Source organism: Wyeomyia smithii, chromosome 3 (genome assembly GCF_029784165.1).
Source record: "Wyeomyia smithii strain HCP4-BCI-WySm-NY-G18 chromosome 3, ASM2978416v1, whole genome shotgun sequence".
Lineage (NCBI taxonomy): Eukaryota > Metazoa > Arthropoda > Insecta > Diptera > Culicidae > Wyeomyia > Wyeomyia smithii.
Window position 1 is genome coordinate 249996527 of NC_073696.1, and position 15776 is coordinate 250012302.

A 15776-nucleotide genomic window follows, 5' to 3' on the forward strand; every position below is an offset into this window, starting at 1 on the left:
AAAATTTGAATTAAATACAAATTCGTACTTCCTACCAGATTGCAAAATGGTTATTTACCTTACCTTACCTAGCAGGCTAGAGCCGGGGTGGCTCGTGCTGTATCAAGAAGTCGTCTCCATTCCACTCGGTTCTTGGTTGTATGGCGCCATGCTCCCACGCGTTTTATCACTCGAAGGTCACTTTCAATCTGATCAAGCCATCGTGTACGCTGTGCTCCTCTGTTTCTGGTGCCGGAGGGGTTACTGAAAAGGGTCGTTTTAACCGGGTTGTCGTCCGGCATTCTTGCGACGTGTCCGGCCCATCGCAATCTGTTAACTTTGAACAGATGTACGTGCAACATAGCAGTGCGTGCAGCTCATGGTTCATGCGTCTAAGCCATTCTCCGTCTTCAGTCTGTACTCCACCGTAGATGGTTTGCAGCACGTTCCGTTCGAAAACTCCAAGGGCGTTGAGGTCCTCTGAGACCAGTGTTGTCGTCTCTAGCCCATAAAGAACTACCGGTCTAACTAGTGTTTTGTACAGCTTCAACTTTGTACGGCGGCGCACTCGATTGGATCTCATTGTCTTTCGAAGTGCAAAGTAGGCACGATTTCCCGCTTGAATGCGTCTCCGGATCTCCTTGCTGATGCTGTTGTCAGCGGTCAACAGCGATCCTGAGTACACGAACTCGTCTACCACCTCAAGCTCATCGCCGTCTACGGTGATCCGGGGTGGGAGGCTGACATTGTTCTCCTTGGGGCCTCTTCCCTTCATATACTTAGTTTTCGACGCATTGATCAGCAGTCCAATACGCCTAGCTTCCGCTTTTAGTTTGGTGTAGGTTTCCTCCACCGTCGCAAAGTTTCGTGCTATGATGTCGAAGTCATCAGCGAAGCCGTTAAGCTGAACCCGTTTCGTAAAAATCCCACCACTCGTGTCGATGCCCGCTCATCGTATAACACCTTCGAGGGCGATGTTAAAAAGCAAACAAGAGAGTCCATCACCTTGTCTCAATCCTCGGCATGACTCGAAGGGACTCGAGAGCATCCACCGAGACACGCACGTAACACATCACACGGTTCATGGTAGCCCTGATCAGCCGCGTTAGTTTATCCGGGAAGATATCCTCGTTCTCGTGCATGATCTGTCATAGCTGTTCTCGATCAACTGTATCATAGGCTACCTTTAAATCGATAAAAATGTGATGTGTGGACACGTTGTACTCACGACATTTTTGCAAAATCTGTCGGATTAAAAAATTTGGTCCGTGGTTGCGCGGGCTCCCATGAAACCCGCCTGGTACTGCCCCACGAACCTCCTTGTTAAAGGTGTTAGACGTTGGAATAGAACTTGGGAGAGTATTTTATATGCAGCGTTGATAAGCGTAATGCCACGATAATCGCAGTACTCAAGCTTGTCGCTCTTTTTATAGATGGGGCAAACGACTCCCTCCATCCACTCTTCCGGCAGTTTTTCCTCTTCCCAGATCTAGAAAATGACCCAGTGCAATGCTCTAGCAAGCGTTACTTTACCATGTTTGTAGAGCTCGCCTGGCAGGCCGTCTTTGCCGGTGGCTTTGTTGTTCTTCAGCCTTCCAATCTCCCGCTGAATTTCGTGGAGGTCTTGGGCTAATACCCGGTCATCTACTGCTGGCACTCCCAGGTCCGTTCCAGTTTTGCTTCTGTTTGTTGCATCGCTATCAGATGTTCATCGAAGTGCTGCTTCCACCTGTCGACCACCTCGCTGTCGTTCGTGATGAGGTTACTTTCCATATCCTTGCAAAAGTCGGCTCGCAGCACACAGCCTTTACGGGATTGGTTAACCTTTTCGTAGAACTTTCGCGTCTCATTAGCAGTGAACAGCTCTTCTAGCTCTTCATGGTCACGATCCTCTTGCTGGCGCTTTTTACGTCTCAGGATCGTGGTCATGTCGTTCCTTGCCCGTCTGTACTTGACCGGGTTCTCTCTCGTCCTTACCCTCAGGTAATTTACCCAGATCCGGTTTTTCTCTGTCACCGCTGCCTGGCATTTCCCATCATACCAGTCGTTCCTGCCACTCGGCGCCTCCGTTCCTAGTGTCGTTGTCGCGGATTCCCTGATGGCCGTGCGGATCATGGTCCAGCCATCCTCGAGAGAAGCTGCGCCGAGCTCCTCTGCCGTGGGTAGAGCCGCTTCAAGCTGTTGTGCGTATACTTCGGCAGCTTGCGGGTCCCGTAGCTGCTTGATGTTGAACCGCACCTCGGTAGGTGCGTATGTTGGTGATGTCCCAGAAAAATCGTTCTTCGATGAGCACGTGGTCAATTTGGTTCGTTGTTTGTTGGTCAGGTGATTCCCAAGTGATGGAAGAATGTACTTCGGACTACCATTCCTCGGGAAGCTGCAAAGTTGACACGTCTTTGGCCGTTGTTGTTTGTTTCGATCTGCAGACTTTCGTGTCCGATCGCCGGTTTATACAAGTCTTCCCTTCCGATTTCAGCGTTCATATACCTGATGACGATCTTGATGTCCCGCTGCGAGCAGCCGTCGTAGACGTCCTCCAGCTGGGCGTGGAAGGCTTCCTTTTGGCCATCGGGTCTCCCTTCATGCAGGCAGTGCACATTGATGATGGAGTAATTGTAGAACCGGCCTTTAATTCTCAATACACACATCCTTTCGCTGATCGCCTGCCACTTGATCACACGACTTTGCATTTTGCCCAACACAATAAAGCCGGTACCCCGCTCATTTGTTGTGCCGCCGCTCTGGTAGTACTGGGCCCTGCGGCCACACATCCTCCGTACAGTTTCTCCTTTCCGACAAAGTTCCTGCAGCGCTACGATGCCGAAGTGACGGGGCTCCAACTGATCCAGTAGGATCCTGTCGCCACCCGGGATGTTCAGCGATCTACAGTTCCATGTTCCGAGCTTTCAATCAGTGTCCTTTTTTCGTCGCCTAGGTCGTTGCCGATTGATCCGATCCGTTTCTTCTTCTTGATTATACGTAGTAAAGTGTTTTTGCCATACTACCTTACAAGGGTGGCAATGGCTAGTCTCGCGACGGGGCTGCCGTCTTAGATTTAGCTGGCGAGACATCGCGTTTCATGATTCTGCCGCCCGCTCCGGGTCAGACGTTGTTGTACGCCGCCCTTAACATGGGGAAACAGCCGCGTACGTTCCCCCTTCTCAGTCAGCATACGACCAAAGTTTCCCCCGGGGGTTGGTTACCCGATCTCCGCTAAGGTTACTCGTATTCCGGTCGGCACCTCGTGGTGGTTGGGATGAGAGTTGCTGGACAGAGGTGAATGACCACAATAGGGTCTCAGGTGATACGTGTCCAACCATTTACCAACCAACGGTTATTTAGAATCGAGTTTAAAGCGGTCCAACCAAAATTCAATTTGACCTTGTAGTGAAGAAATGCATTTATAAAAAAAATCAATGATTATTTTAACTAAAATACTTTTAACTGATAAATTGTCTTTTATTTGTTTGTTTTGGATTTTTATTTATGGAGGATCGTAGGAATTCAATGATTGGTTAAAAATTTGATTATTTAAGTGGAATGTCGGCTCTATTTTCGTTAGGTTTAACCTATTATCGTCAGGGGGGTAAATAATTTCCATCGTTGATTTCTTGTATGATGGTTCTTCATAATGCAGAATACCTCTCTGCAAAATATAAGTTCTCTATGATTTCTTTAAGGGGTTATTTATTTTTTTGGTTTTCGAAAAACCGAAAAAAAAATTTATTGCATTATCTTCAAATACAACATCTTGAGAACATTTTCACAAATTTTCATAAAAATCTGAGCGATAGGAAGAAAGTTAGAGCGATTTGCAGTGCGCCTCGTCACGTCCGCGTAAGCTAAACTCGAAACTTTACACGCGATTATCTCGGAATAGTGTTTTCCGAAAAATGACTTTGCCGTGATCCTGATTGCGGGAAAACTACTGAACCGATTTCCTTCATTTTTTTTTTAAATTTTTGTTAATAAATTCGCCGGTTCTTGAACGATCGCTTTTTAAAACATACAGTTACGTTTTGCCGCAAAAAAAAATTAATACAATTTTTGGCGATCAAAACGTGTTTTTTTTTGGGAAAAACGCTCCCGTTTGCACTGAAAACAAAATACTCATAAAAGCGATCGGCACACTTCTGAACTAATGAAATAATATGAGTTTTTTTATTTCGGTTGATCCGCTGAGTCTCTATCAGGATCACCGCAAGCCTCTACAAAAAATAGCGTTTCGGGGAAACGGCCATTACTCCAGTAATAATTGGTATATCTCAAAATCGAAAATATTTTGTTGTTGTTGATAAACTGTACTTTCAGAAAAATACCACTTTGATGCAATGAAAATGATGCTATGCACTTAAAAATAAATTCAAACTTCTTTCATTTTTCTCGACCAAAAAGGTATATAACCCCTTAACTTCCCGTACGATAATAAGTAAATCCTGATGATAATAGAGCCGATACCCTATTTAACTTTTTGATGGTTTATCAAAAATAATGATACTAATTTTGATAATTTTCAACCAATAGATATCTTCTTTTCAATGTGATAAATGCATCGAAGTGATTATATTTGATTCTGAGCTTCTAAACTTAGCGAGCGCTGTAGAATTTTGGAAGCGAAAGTCAAAATTATATCAACATAAAATCACACCGTAAACAACATAATTAATGAACGGCCATAGGACACCCATAACCATAAATATGCTACAGCTGCCTCCCAATTTTTTTCAGTTCAGCAAACCGCAGTTAAGTCTAGAAATGACAAAAACAAATCATAAAAATGCATTTATCTTGGTTGTTTTGTTTCTATAAAATACATAAAGCGTCAACCGTCGCACATTCGCGTGCTAATATTTCACTCCCAACCAACCTGCCTGGACCGTTCCTAAACGGCTTAAACATGATAACAACCGGCGCACCTCATGAAATTCAATCTCACGAGAAAACCGGCCGGAATTGTTAACACAAGCAAAACAAAACTTCCCATTAAACCCAATTTATTGACGTTTCCATTTTTCCGGTCTAAAATAAAAGACAGTAGTAGCGGCATGCCGTCAGATGCGCCTTAGGAAAATGTAAAGGCCCGATTTCATGCCCATAAAAGCACAACCGAAATGCTTGGGAAACGTGAAAGCAATTGATGGACCGTAAAATAATTTTACGATTCCGGTTAAAAGCATGTTGATTGCCTCTTGTCTCTAGTCAGTATTACCTTGTGTTTGCGCGCCGAACCGGAAACGGCAGCAAACCCTTGGCTCATTTCCGGGGTCCTCTCGTGTTGTGCCACCTCTCGGTTACGGGTGGCAGCACTCTCGGGACCGAACTGAAGTAAAAGAGTACCCAGTGGAAAAAAAGGCTTCCTCAGGATGGGTGCGATTGACTGAGGAGAATCTCTAGAACAACAACCCTCGAACGGACTAATCTATGCCGCCACTAAAGCCTTCATGGAAGAACGTGCTTATACACTAGGTGTGCGTGTGTAACGGAGGAAGGGAGCCATGTCAAAGTGATGTCTCCGGGCGCGTCTCCATAAACGGTTCTGCAATCTCGGCTTTCGAACGACTTCAAATTGTCAAAGCCAGTTTGGCGAAGATCCGATCGCCATCGAAAAGACATCACCGGCTGGCTGGTAGCAGTTCGGATGTACGTGGGGAACAATCAGTTTATTCACTTGATATTCAAAAGGACTTTTCCATGTGCCATCGTTGGCAACACACGGTTTTTTTTTCTGGAGGGAGACAGTTGAATCGAAAACCGAGGGAACGTCAATCGTATTGGAACGTGTTTAGAATTACAATCTTTTTTTTTTTTTCTTTCAATAAGAGGTAGGGGAATGTCCTTTATATTTTTGGTCACTTTCGGGTCTGCGGTTGTGATTTCGAAACATTGAGGGCCGTCCTGAGGCTAGCATAGGATTACAATCTGCTAGGATATTCCGCACTCCTTCTTGTTACACCCCACATTCAGATTTACTCATGGAAGAGCGGTAAGCGTTTGCACCGGGATTGGTCAAGATTGTCAGCAATTGAATCGAAATACATGAACTGTAAGGGAACAGCATTAGAGTGTAATAAAAAACTTATTCTTTAAAATCGAACTCAAGTATACCGAGTTATTTATTTAGTTTATTTTAAAATGAAAGTCAATAGGCCAGAATTCAGATACGCATTTGAGTTTGGATAGAGAATTTGATATAATCGATTATGAATATTCGATTCTCGAATTACGTATATAATTTTCCATTTCTTGTTTTTAATTTTCTGTTTTTCGTTTTATGTATTCCATTTCAAATATTGATCTAAGTGACGGCTTTTGCTTTATTTACACAGTGTTTCAAATATTTGCAAGTGATATTTTTGTTGATATTCCGATTTTTCAATATCATTCGGAATGGTGTTATCTTTACATGCAAGCAGAAAGTATAGGCGAGCTCGAGGAAGCATTTCAGCCATGCATTCACCCGCTTACCGAACGAGTAAGCTACCGGTGTAGACGGCTCCAAGTTAACTAGTTAGATACAGCAACTGTAAACTTTTTTTTCCAAGAGCGAACCGTGGATTCTTGATTCGGCTAGTTTCAACGTAGAACCAAATAAAAACAATATTGCAAATAATTTCTTTTACCTGTTGTGTGCCTATATAGGTCATATACAGACCACGGATGGCTTTTATTTGCCGTTTGCGATGCTACCTATTAAGCACGAAGTCCAACTCTACTCTGCTATTAGGATAACGGGGGTATTTTGGCCCATATGCATATTTTGGCCCACCCGGTAACATTTTACGCATTTTATCTGATAAATCTAATGAATATTAGAAAACTATGCATGCAACATTGAATAACACACCTAAGAATGATACTACACTATAATTTTCGGCGAAAAACTGGCTCTAGGTAGTGTTATTTTGTAATTAGTTCATACATATTCAAAGTCATGGCTGAGTCAACCCAAAGTCAAGAGGAAGTGGTAATATACATGTCAACGTCCGGGAGCTATTGTAACAAATATGTATGCTTTTGAAACAATTCGTTGTTGTAGTAACATCAATAAAATGTCATAGAAACAGTTTGTATACTCTAACATGTTGGAAAAAGTTGAAAAAGTGGTTTAACGCATGGCCGAAATATGTTTGCCTCTTTCTGAAGCAAACATATATTGGCCATGCCAAGTGACATCTCCCTTGATTCCCATTCGGCCGTTGCACGTGAACAAAGAAGCAGCTTGTGGCAATTTACAGGTAATTACTTCTTAACTTATCACATTTAACGATATAAAATTGGATGAGAATGCCTTTCAAACCGCTATAAGCCAAATCATTTCATTTTTAGATGCCTAAAATTTACAAAAATTCACAGCAGAAGGATGTTCTCCTTAAACCCACTATTTTTGCTCTAAAAATACCGATGATGATCTGAAATATAATTAGTCCGAACTATTTCCATACACGTCTGTAGATATAAAAGTGGGCCAAAGTTAAAATTTGGTGGACCAAAATATGTTTTTAGTACTTCGTAGAAGTTTTGATATTTCTAGGATATTTTTCAATATATTGCATTGTTGAACGGTGTATATTAAAATAGACACTTAGCTTTTAACAATGGTATAATAGAGTAGGTATTTATGTTGAAAAATTGTGTTTGTTTTTAATGAACTGTGCGAACACTTCCCAAAGCTGGCCAAAATACCCCCGTTACCCTACTGGGTCAATATGTGTTTTCACCTGCAGCATAATAGGAGTAGATGAATTTTCGGTTTAAAGATTCGACGCTGTTTCGTGGTGAACTAATATTTATTGTTGGTGAGAGGAACCCTGCGATTAGTGGTCGATGATGTGCTACAGTGACCGATGTTTGTCAACAGTCTGGCCCAACTGTGCAGTGCAGTGATTGGTCTCAAGCATCAGGAGTCTAGGTCAGTCTCTGGAAATGAGATTTGCATTTATGACAGTCAGTTGCTATGATATCAAATATTAGACATACCCCATTCACTATCATCCGATTCTTGTTTTTCATAGAGCTCCTGTAGTTTTAGATGATAAGGTCCTTTTTCCTTAGCCAATTGTAACCAATTCTGGTACGTCATATTCTCGTATAGTCCCATGTTATGTTTGATACTGTCCCACCAAGTGAAGGACGGTCTGCACCGCCGTAAATGTCTAGCTTGTAGACGAGCGGCTACCCTAAGCGGGTGTGATCTCTCTCGTCTTCGCACGTGACCCCACCATCGCATTTGGTAAATCCGTATTTTTTTGGTGATTCGTCTCTTTTGACGTAGGGTGTTTACAGACTTTGCCGTCTGTCCAGAATCTGAAGCACGGCATAAGCTAGCCATTCCATGGACGATCTGCTTCTCATACTCCCGAATCGAACGACGACTATATTTAGTTAGAACTGCCACTTGAGTCCCGTAAATCATAGCGGGAGCAATATCTGTTTCATAAATAATACGGGAAACTTCCCACGTTGGCTTATACTTTCTCAGAAACTGCATAACCGCTTTGGCAACTCGGACCGAATTTCGGCATCGCGTGCGTACAGTCATTGGTCAATCCAATCTTGGGGTGAGATAGACTCCTAAGTATCGCAGTGGGTCGGTAGTAGCATACTCTTGTCCATTGATGATAATTCTGTCTGGAGCATCGCCTATAGGCTCTCGAACCAGTACTTTACACTTGCTGTTGTTTAAATTTAACCCCACGTAGCCCAAATATTCAGTAAGCTTTGTTAATATTATCTCGAGATCTTCAACGTTTTCTGCAACTATGATCAAATCATCGGCAAAAGCCAAAATCACGGGGAGAGCTATGCGGTCTAGCTGATTTAGGCGCAACGTAGCTACTGCATCTTGTACAGACTCCAGAACCGATTCCATGATAAGATTGAAGATAAATGGTGAAAGCGGACACCCCTGCTTGATCCCGCGAACTCGTTCGAACCGCTCTCCCATTTGACCCTGCCACATGATTTGCTGCTGCTCTCCACGAATACACTCCAGCACGCGTTTAATGAAGGAAACCGGCACACCTTTTCCTAAATAGTACCACTAATTAAATCTATGTTATTCAAAATAAATTGTGACTTACTCTTCAAAATAGCAGGCAAAGCAGTGAGAGATACACAATCGAACGCTTTCTCTATGTCTAACGACATAAGAATTAGCGCTTTTCCAGCATTCCAGTATTCTTGTAATACGCGCTGCAGTACATGCAAGTGGTCTATAGTGGACCGACCTGAAAGGAAAGCAGCCTGATGCACTCCTATCGGCCCAACAACTGCACGCAACTTTTCCAATACCCACAGAGCGTATATCTTATACGCGGCACTTGTCAAGGATATTCGACGATAATCATCGATTGTCTGCGGTGACTTAACTTTGGGAATAGGCACGATGATGGAAAGTTTCCATTCTTTTGGTAGTTTGTTTTCAGTCCAAATATATACGAGAAGTCGATGCAACTCCTCAAGGGTGTTTTCATCGCTATACTTGAAGTACTCAGTATATATATATGGTCAACACCAGGAGCCTTGTGGTTTTTCATTCGGGTAAGGATACCTCGGATCTCACTCAAGGTGGGAGGTGGAGGGAGAACATCGTCCTCTGTTTCAGTAGGAAACTCAGGCATCATCAAAGGACCGGTACTGTTCATATCTGTCCAATCTGTGAGTCGTATGCGAGGTAGTACACGACGGTTAACTTTACTCTTGAAACGCTTTATATATCGAAAGGTCTGATTAATCCGTTCGCCTATAGGGTACTTTTCCAAGTTTTGGAAGAACAGCATCGTTTCTCTCTCCTCTGACTCTCTCTTCTTCCTTCTGAGGTCGTCCTTGGCATCTGCTAACCTGTGTGCCCATATAGGGTTATCCGATCTATTGAGCCAAAACTGGCAACGCCTTATTTTAGCTACGATAAGCCGACCCTCTCTGTCCTGAAGTATCCGAGGTCGTCTTGACAGAACAGCAGCTGCGGCTCCACTAATCTTTCCGCTCAATTTGCGCCAGTTTTGATCTATGTCAACATCTGTAGCTCTGCTAGCTACACTGTTTGCCAATTGTCTCTGATATCTCTCGCGCACTTCTTCATTTTGCAACAGATTAGCATCAATATTCATGGTAGCTTGGAAACCTAGCTTCTGCCTTCCTCTAATCGCTTTCGATTTACGGTTTTCGACGATATTACAAAGCAAGACTTTTTGGTCAGAAGAGACAGACCCCGGCACGGTGCATTGTAAACGTCGAAGGTACAAACAAGAGCTTAAGTGAGTAAGTAAATGGTCCACCTGGGATGAACTTATTCCATTAGTCCATGTTCGCTTGAAAGACGCATTACATTGGGTACTTCGAACAGCAAAAGAATAAAGATTACAGAATGCCCTCATTTGCTGCCCATTCGCGTTGAAGCTATCATGTCCAGCATATTTACCAAACAAACTAGCCTCATTTTCCGAAAGGTTATTACAACTCAGTTGAGAATTGAAATCTCCAGCAATGATAGTTCGGTGGTCTTTTAATGTTTTGTTTAACATCGTCCCAAGCTTAGCAAAAAAGTGACCGTTGTTTTGATTAGGTCCATGTACATTGATAACAACAAGTAACATGGGAGAATCCTCAACCTATAAATAAAATATCGGGTTTTTTTTTTTTTTTTTTTTTTAAGAAAAGAATCTAATTTTACCAGGCAGGATAGCTCCATCATCTGAAGATAGGGATCCGTACTAATATGTTTTTTAATTTCAACCGGTAAGCCATTTCGTACAACAATAGCAAGGCCTCGCTTTCTTCTTCGGGTCGCACATCCTATATACCATTTATAATTCGATGTGAGGAGCTCCGAACACTCTAAATTCATTTCTTGTAAGACGGCCAGGTGAACATTTTGAGACATGAGATAACCAACGATTCCCTCTTGCTTACTACGATCCCGACAACCGTTTACGTTCAAAGACGCAAAGCGCAATCCTTTTTTAGCACTTACGGTGACTTTTGGATAGTCCGAACAATTTGGGGATCCCATGACATCTGTTTTCAAAATTTTTCTCGCTACAACAATCGGATCTAAGAGAGTGCGTTTTTTAAGCGGTGACGCAATACAGGAATGAGTATCTGAATGCTCCAGATCAACAACACTGCGATAGACAGAAGGGGTAATCCTGGTATCTTCCAATAAATGCAGAATAATGGGAGACCTTTGTCCGATCGGATCGTATCGAAGACTGTCTTGGGCGGTACTGTGCAAAAATATGACAACTCCAAGCTGCGACGAAAGCGCAGCAATGGTGGATCGCCCACCATTATGTTCTCCTGACCTTAGACCAAATGTAAAATTATTTACATCTTCCACGGTAGTACAAAGAATGCCACACAAATTCAAAAATTAAACCGATTGCAAATCAATTTCGGCAGCAGCTAAATAACGTAAAATATTGATTCCTTCATCGGTCGGAACACACTTAGTCAGCTGATGGGATATGGACGTCAATAAAGTATTCAAACCCTCACCAAAGGTTAAGGTGGTTACTCTTGTTATACCGTCGCCCAACAATACGATTTGACGGGTGTTATTATCGATACGGCCAGGGTAATTTTGATGACGCATGCAAATAACACTATCATAGTGCGTATTTACTCCTCCCTGACCACGATAAAAAATATTGTAGATAGGTTGGTTGTCGCATTCGGATCGTGCCTTGAACTCGATTTTTCCATTTTCTCCATGAACGATTATGATGATGGAATAATAATACGAAAGCGCCGCAATTGATTCTTCACCGGCCCAGAATCCCGGATTCTCCAGCTGATCTAAATAAAATCCAAATCTTTCTGCATCAGAAGCACCTTCCATAGCGTCACCATTTGATAGAATGTAGGGGGCGTATAGCTCAGATCGGCTTCTTATCTCCTCCACAGCTGTACGTCGCAAATCCAAGCTATAATTCTTGAATTGCGGATGGCTTGGAGTAACACCATAAATTTGGTGTGCCAACGCGTTAAACAAACAATCACCATCTCCTGGTACCTCCTGTAGCCAAAAGTAGTTTCCGGCACGATCCACAATCTGATTCGTGCTAATCTTTATTATACAAATGCGAAATGTTATGGCATTGATGTGTTGCGGTAAAGGGTTTTGTATTACCATTATTATGATTTTTTTGCCTAGTGGTTTCTATAATAAATGTTATTAACTCAACTTCAACGCTCTCTTATCACAAATTGAAATGTTTTTTAATTGAAGAATAGTCAAATAATATTAGAATGTAAAACCGAGTACCAGCAAAGAACTGCACGAATGAAGCTAAAAAATTCGATTTAAAATGAAAATTCAGTGGTGTCAGATGTTTTGGAAAATCTCTGCAGCTGCTCGAGAAACGAAAGTTTGCTCGAAATCTAGAAGAAAAAAAAGGTCCGTACATTTTCTGGTAGTTTTTTTTTTTCAGTATTTGAGTTTCCTGGCTGTTGGACAAATTATTGTAATATTTATAAACCTTTAACTATTTACTCTGGAACGTTGAATGCATGACAAATAATCTTATTTCGCGAATTGACTCGGGGCTCTGCATGGTTTTCATGTTTTTTTTTTTTTTGGGTTGGGGTTGAGCTTTGGAAGTATGTAATCTGCCTGAACTTTTGTACAAATTATAGCGATGTTTGCTTTCAAACATTCACTTGAAACCTGCATCATGCATGACAAATCTATTCCAGTTTCGATCGACTGGTTCGGCATTTTGCGAATAGACTTGTGGGTTCGGTGTATTGTGTATACATAGGCACTTTCCCTTTTTGGGAAAGGAGGGGGGGTGGTTATACTTGGACTGTAGAAACATGGACTGTTTTTTTTTTTTTTTTTTTTAGAGCGGGAGTCTTTGGACCAGTGGGGTCGGCACGCTCTTGTTTGCATTCGGAAAGGGCAGTCCATTTTCGCGCGCGGTATGTTGATTGCACTAACTGTGGTTTGAAGATCGTATAATGCTCGGGTGTGTCTCGTGGTGGCTCTCTGGTCAAAAACTTCGCTCGCGGGTTTTTTTTTTTTTTTTTTTACCATTTCGGTTATTTTAGCGCATTACCCATTAGGGCACAAATTAAACGCGGTATGATATTTTCCACTGGTACCAGCAATCGTGGCGCGGTTCTATTTATATCGTCTCCTGGTGGCCGGTTGCCCAGAGATCGAAAAGTAATCTTATCGTGCGCGAATCTGTGTAGAAAAGATCGCACCATCAACCTCGATGGATCCAGATCAATTCCTTCCCACTAACACTAAATCCTTCCTTTGATACTTGTGGATGATGCAGAGGATTCCTCGGTCTCTAGTAGCAACAAGTATTAAACTAACACTCCCGATATCCCTTCCTCTATTGATCTGCATTGGGCGTGGCCAGCTACGTTATTGACCAGTGAAAAGAAAGATCACCAGGAATTGTACACTGAAAATGGCTTGCTACTCCTAGGCACCATTTTGACGGTTCTTTGTACAAGTTCAGCTGATTCTGGTCAATCGCGGGCAACACACGGGCGATCAAATATGCTATGCTATGCTATGCTTATGTATTCCACTTCAAATATTATTTAATAGTTTTTTGTCTTTTATTTTTCGTTTTCCCAGGGCGCCTAGTCAAGTTTCATAAACTTCACAGATTTTCCCAGGGTGTTCCAGAGGTCTACTTTAGCTAGAACTTTTTTTCTTCCACATTCTCGAATACATCTTTTGGTAGTGAGCAAACTTTAATAAATATTTCTTGGATCTGACGTGAAAGATAGAAGACGTAAGTAAAAGAGTAACACCTGAATGGAATTAATATAAACAAAATGTACAAATTTGTTTACGTATTCTTTATCACACATTTTTTTGCATCATTTCCCATTGAAAAAGAAACAAAAATCACAAGCGCAGCTTGAAACTATTGCCTTCTCTCAGCATTTCCTTTATCCCGAAAGCAGTTTAAACCAATGTAGCGAAATATTTCCGACCGTCCGTCGTCGTCGGAAAGGTGAGAAGCGCCTTCTAACGAAATCAAGTGATCCGACAAATTTGATTTCAGCTTCACACAGCCTGCACACTCGAAACGATTGGGTCCGAGTTTTGCATCAGACACCGTCCAAGCGTCCGAATGAAGTAGGGACACTCGTTCTTCTGCTACCCGGAAGCAAGATGTCACACATTTGAGTTTTCATCTCGACGTTATGCAGGGTGTAGAACCCGAAACGTGGTAAACTGGAATTTCGCTAGGTTAGCAGCAGTGCTTAAAGATATGAACAACAAAACAAGAAAAAGAACAGAATGCTTTGTGACAAATTGGGCTTATGCCCGATTCTATCGAGAAACATTGCGACAGTTTGGTAGAAATGCCGCCTAACACGATTTCCATACTTCTCTGTGAAGTTCTTTAATGTGAGCCTGAAAAGATGGGGGATTTGGATGGAATGAATAGTTCTTGGAAAGGATTTTTATGTCATGTTTTCATTTCTTTTCATTTGTTCCGGACTTTCGAGGCTAGTTATTATTTCTCTGAATTAAATTATGATTAAATTATTTTGATGTTCCTAAAAACGTTCACACTACTCATGCTATACTGTACTGCTCGAATATAAGATGTAACATTCTCCTCGCAGGCTGTCATAATAATGCACATCATAATCGCATTTCCGCTCGTCAGCGCAATTTAATAAGATTTGTTCTTAACCGCTGCTGTTGTTTCTGCTTTCAAAATCTCAGCAGCGAGAGGAAAGAAAAAAAAACCAATGCATGAAAAAAAAATGCTTAGAATTTATGCATTACTGTGCAACATTTGCGCAGCTTTTCCCGTGTGTGCACTCACGCCCGGTTAGGCGAATGGATGCATTTGCCGAAATGTGTCACTGGAATATAACATAACCTCCGCCCCTTGCTCTCCCATCACCTTTTTCTCCGGAAAAACCACCGAGAAAGACGTGAATGGAGAATATTTGCGAACAGGGCATAGCACCAGCTGTGCATCCTGGCAGCGCTGTAAATAAGCTGCTGCAAGGATGGTTGAAAGTTTTGCTAAAGAACGTTCCATTCTTCCGTCTTGAAATAATGCGATCGGAGAGCAGGCACTTCTGCATCTTGGCTGGCAGCGATATGTTATGTTGCAACATATTCGTTGCTGCGCTCTAGCGCCATGTGTCATATCCGCTGCACTTTACGACGAATGGCGCTGGTGACGTACGACGCAAATTGGAATGCGGTATGCGCTTGACAATTTGATTTAATTATCGAATGCCACTTGTAATGGGATTTTGATGAACTGAAGTGTGTGTTTCTTTGCGTAGTCGAAAAGTCAACGTGAATTAGTTTTGGAATGTATTAGCATTGGCAAGGAGACAATGTGTGTATTCATTAAAGTTGGGGAAATAAAACAGATTCAGTTCGGAAGGTGCACGTTTTGAATCTAATACTGATTCGGAACTAGATTTTAATTTATGTTTCGATCTTGAATAATTTAGCTTTGGATATAGATCGGTAACTGGATTCGAATCTGGTTTTTAATTCGCATCAAAATTGAGATGGAAATTCGAATTTTACTCTAGAAACACACTTAGATTTAAATATTGATATGGATCCGAATTCAGGTATGGACATAAATTCAGATTTGAACTAGAATCTACATCCAGTTCTAAATCGGGGCCTTGATATTGACTGGAACTGGAATTTATACCAGAATGTGAATCTGGGTTTCTATTTTCATTTGGTTTGGGACTCCGATTTGAATTAGGATTTGAATAAGAATATGGACCGGTACCCCAAAAACTTAATTTATATCCGAAACTGAACTGGATTTAGA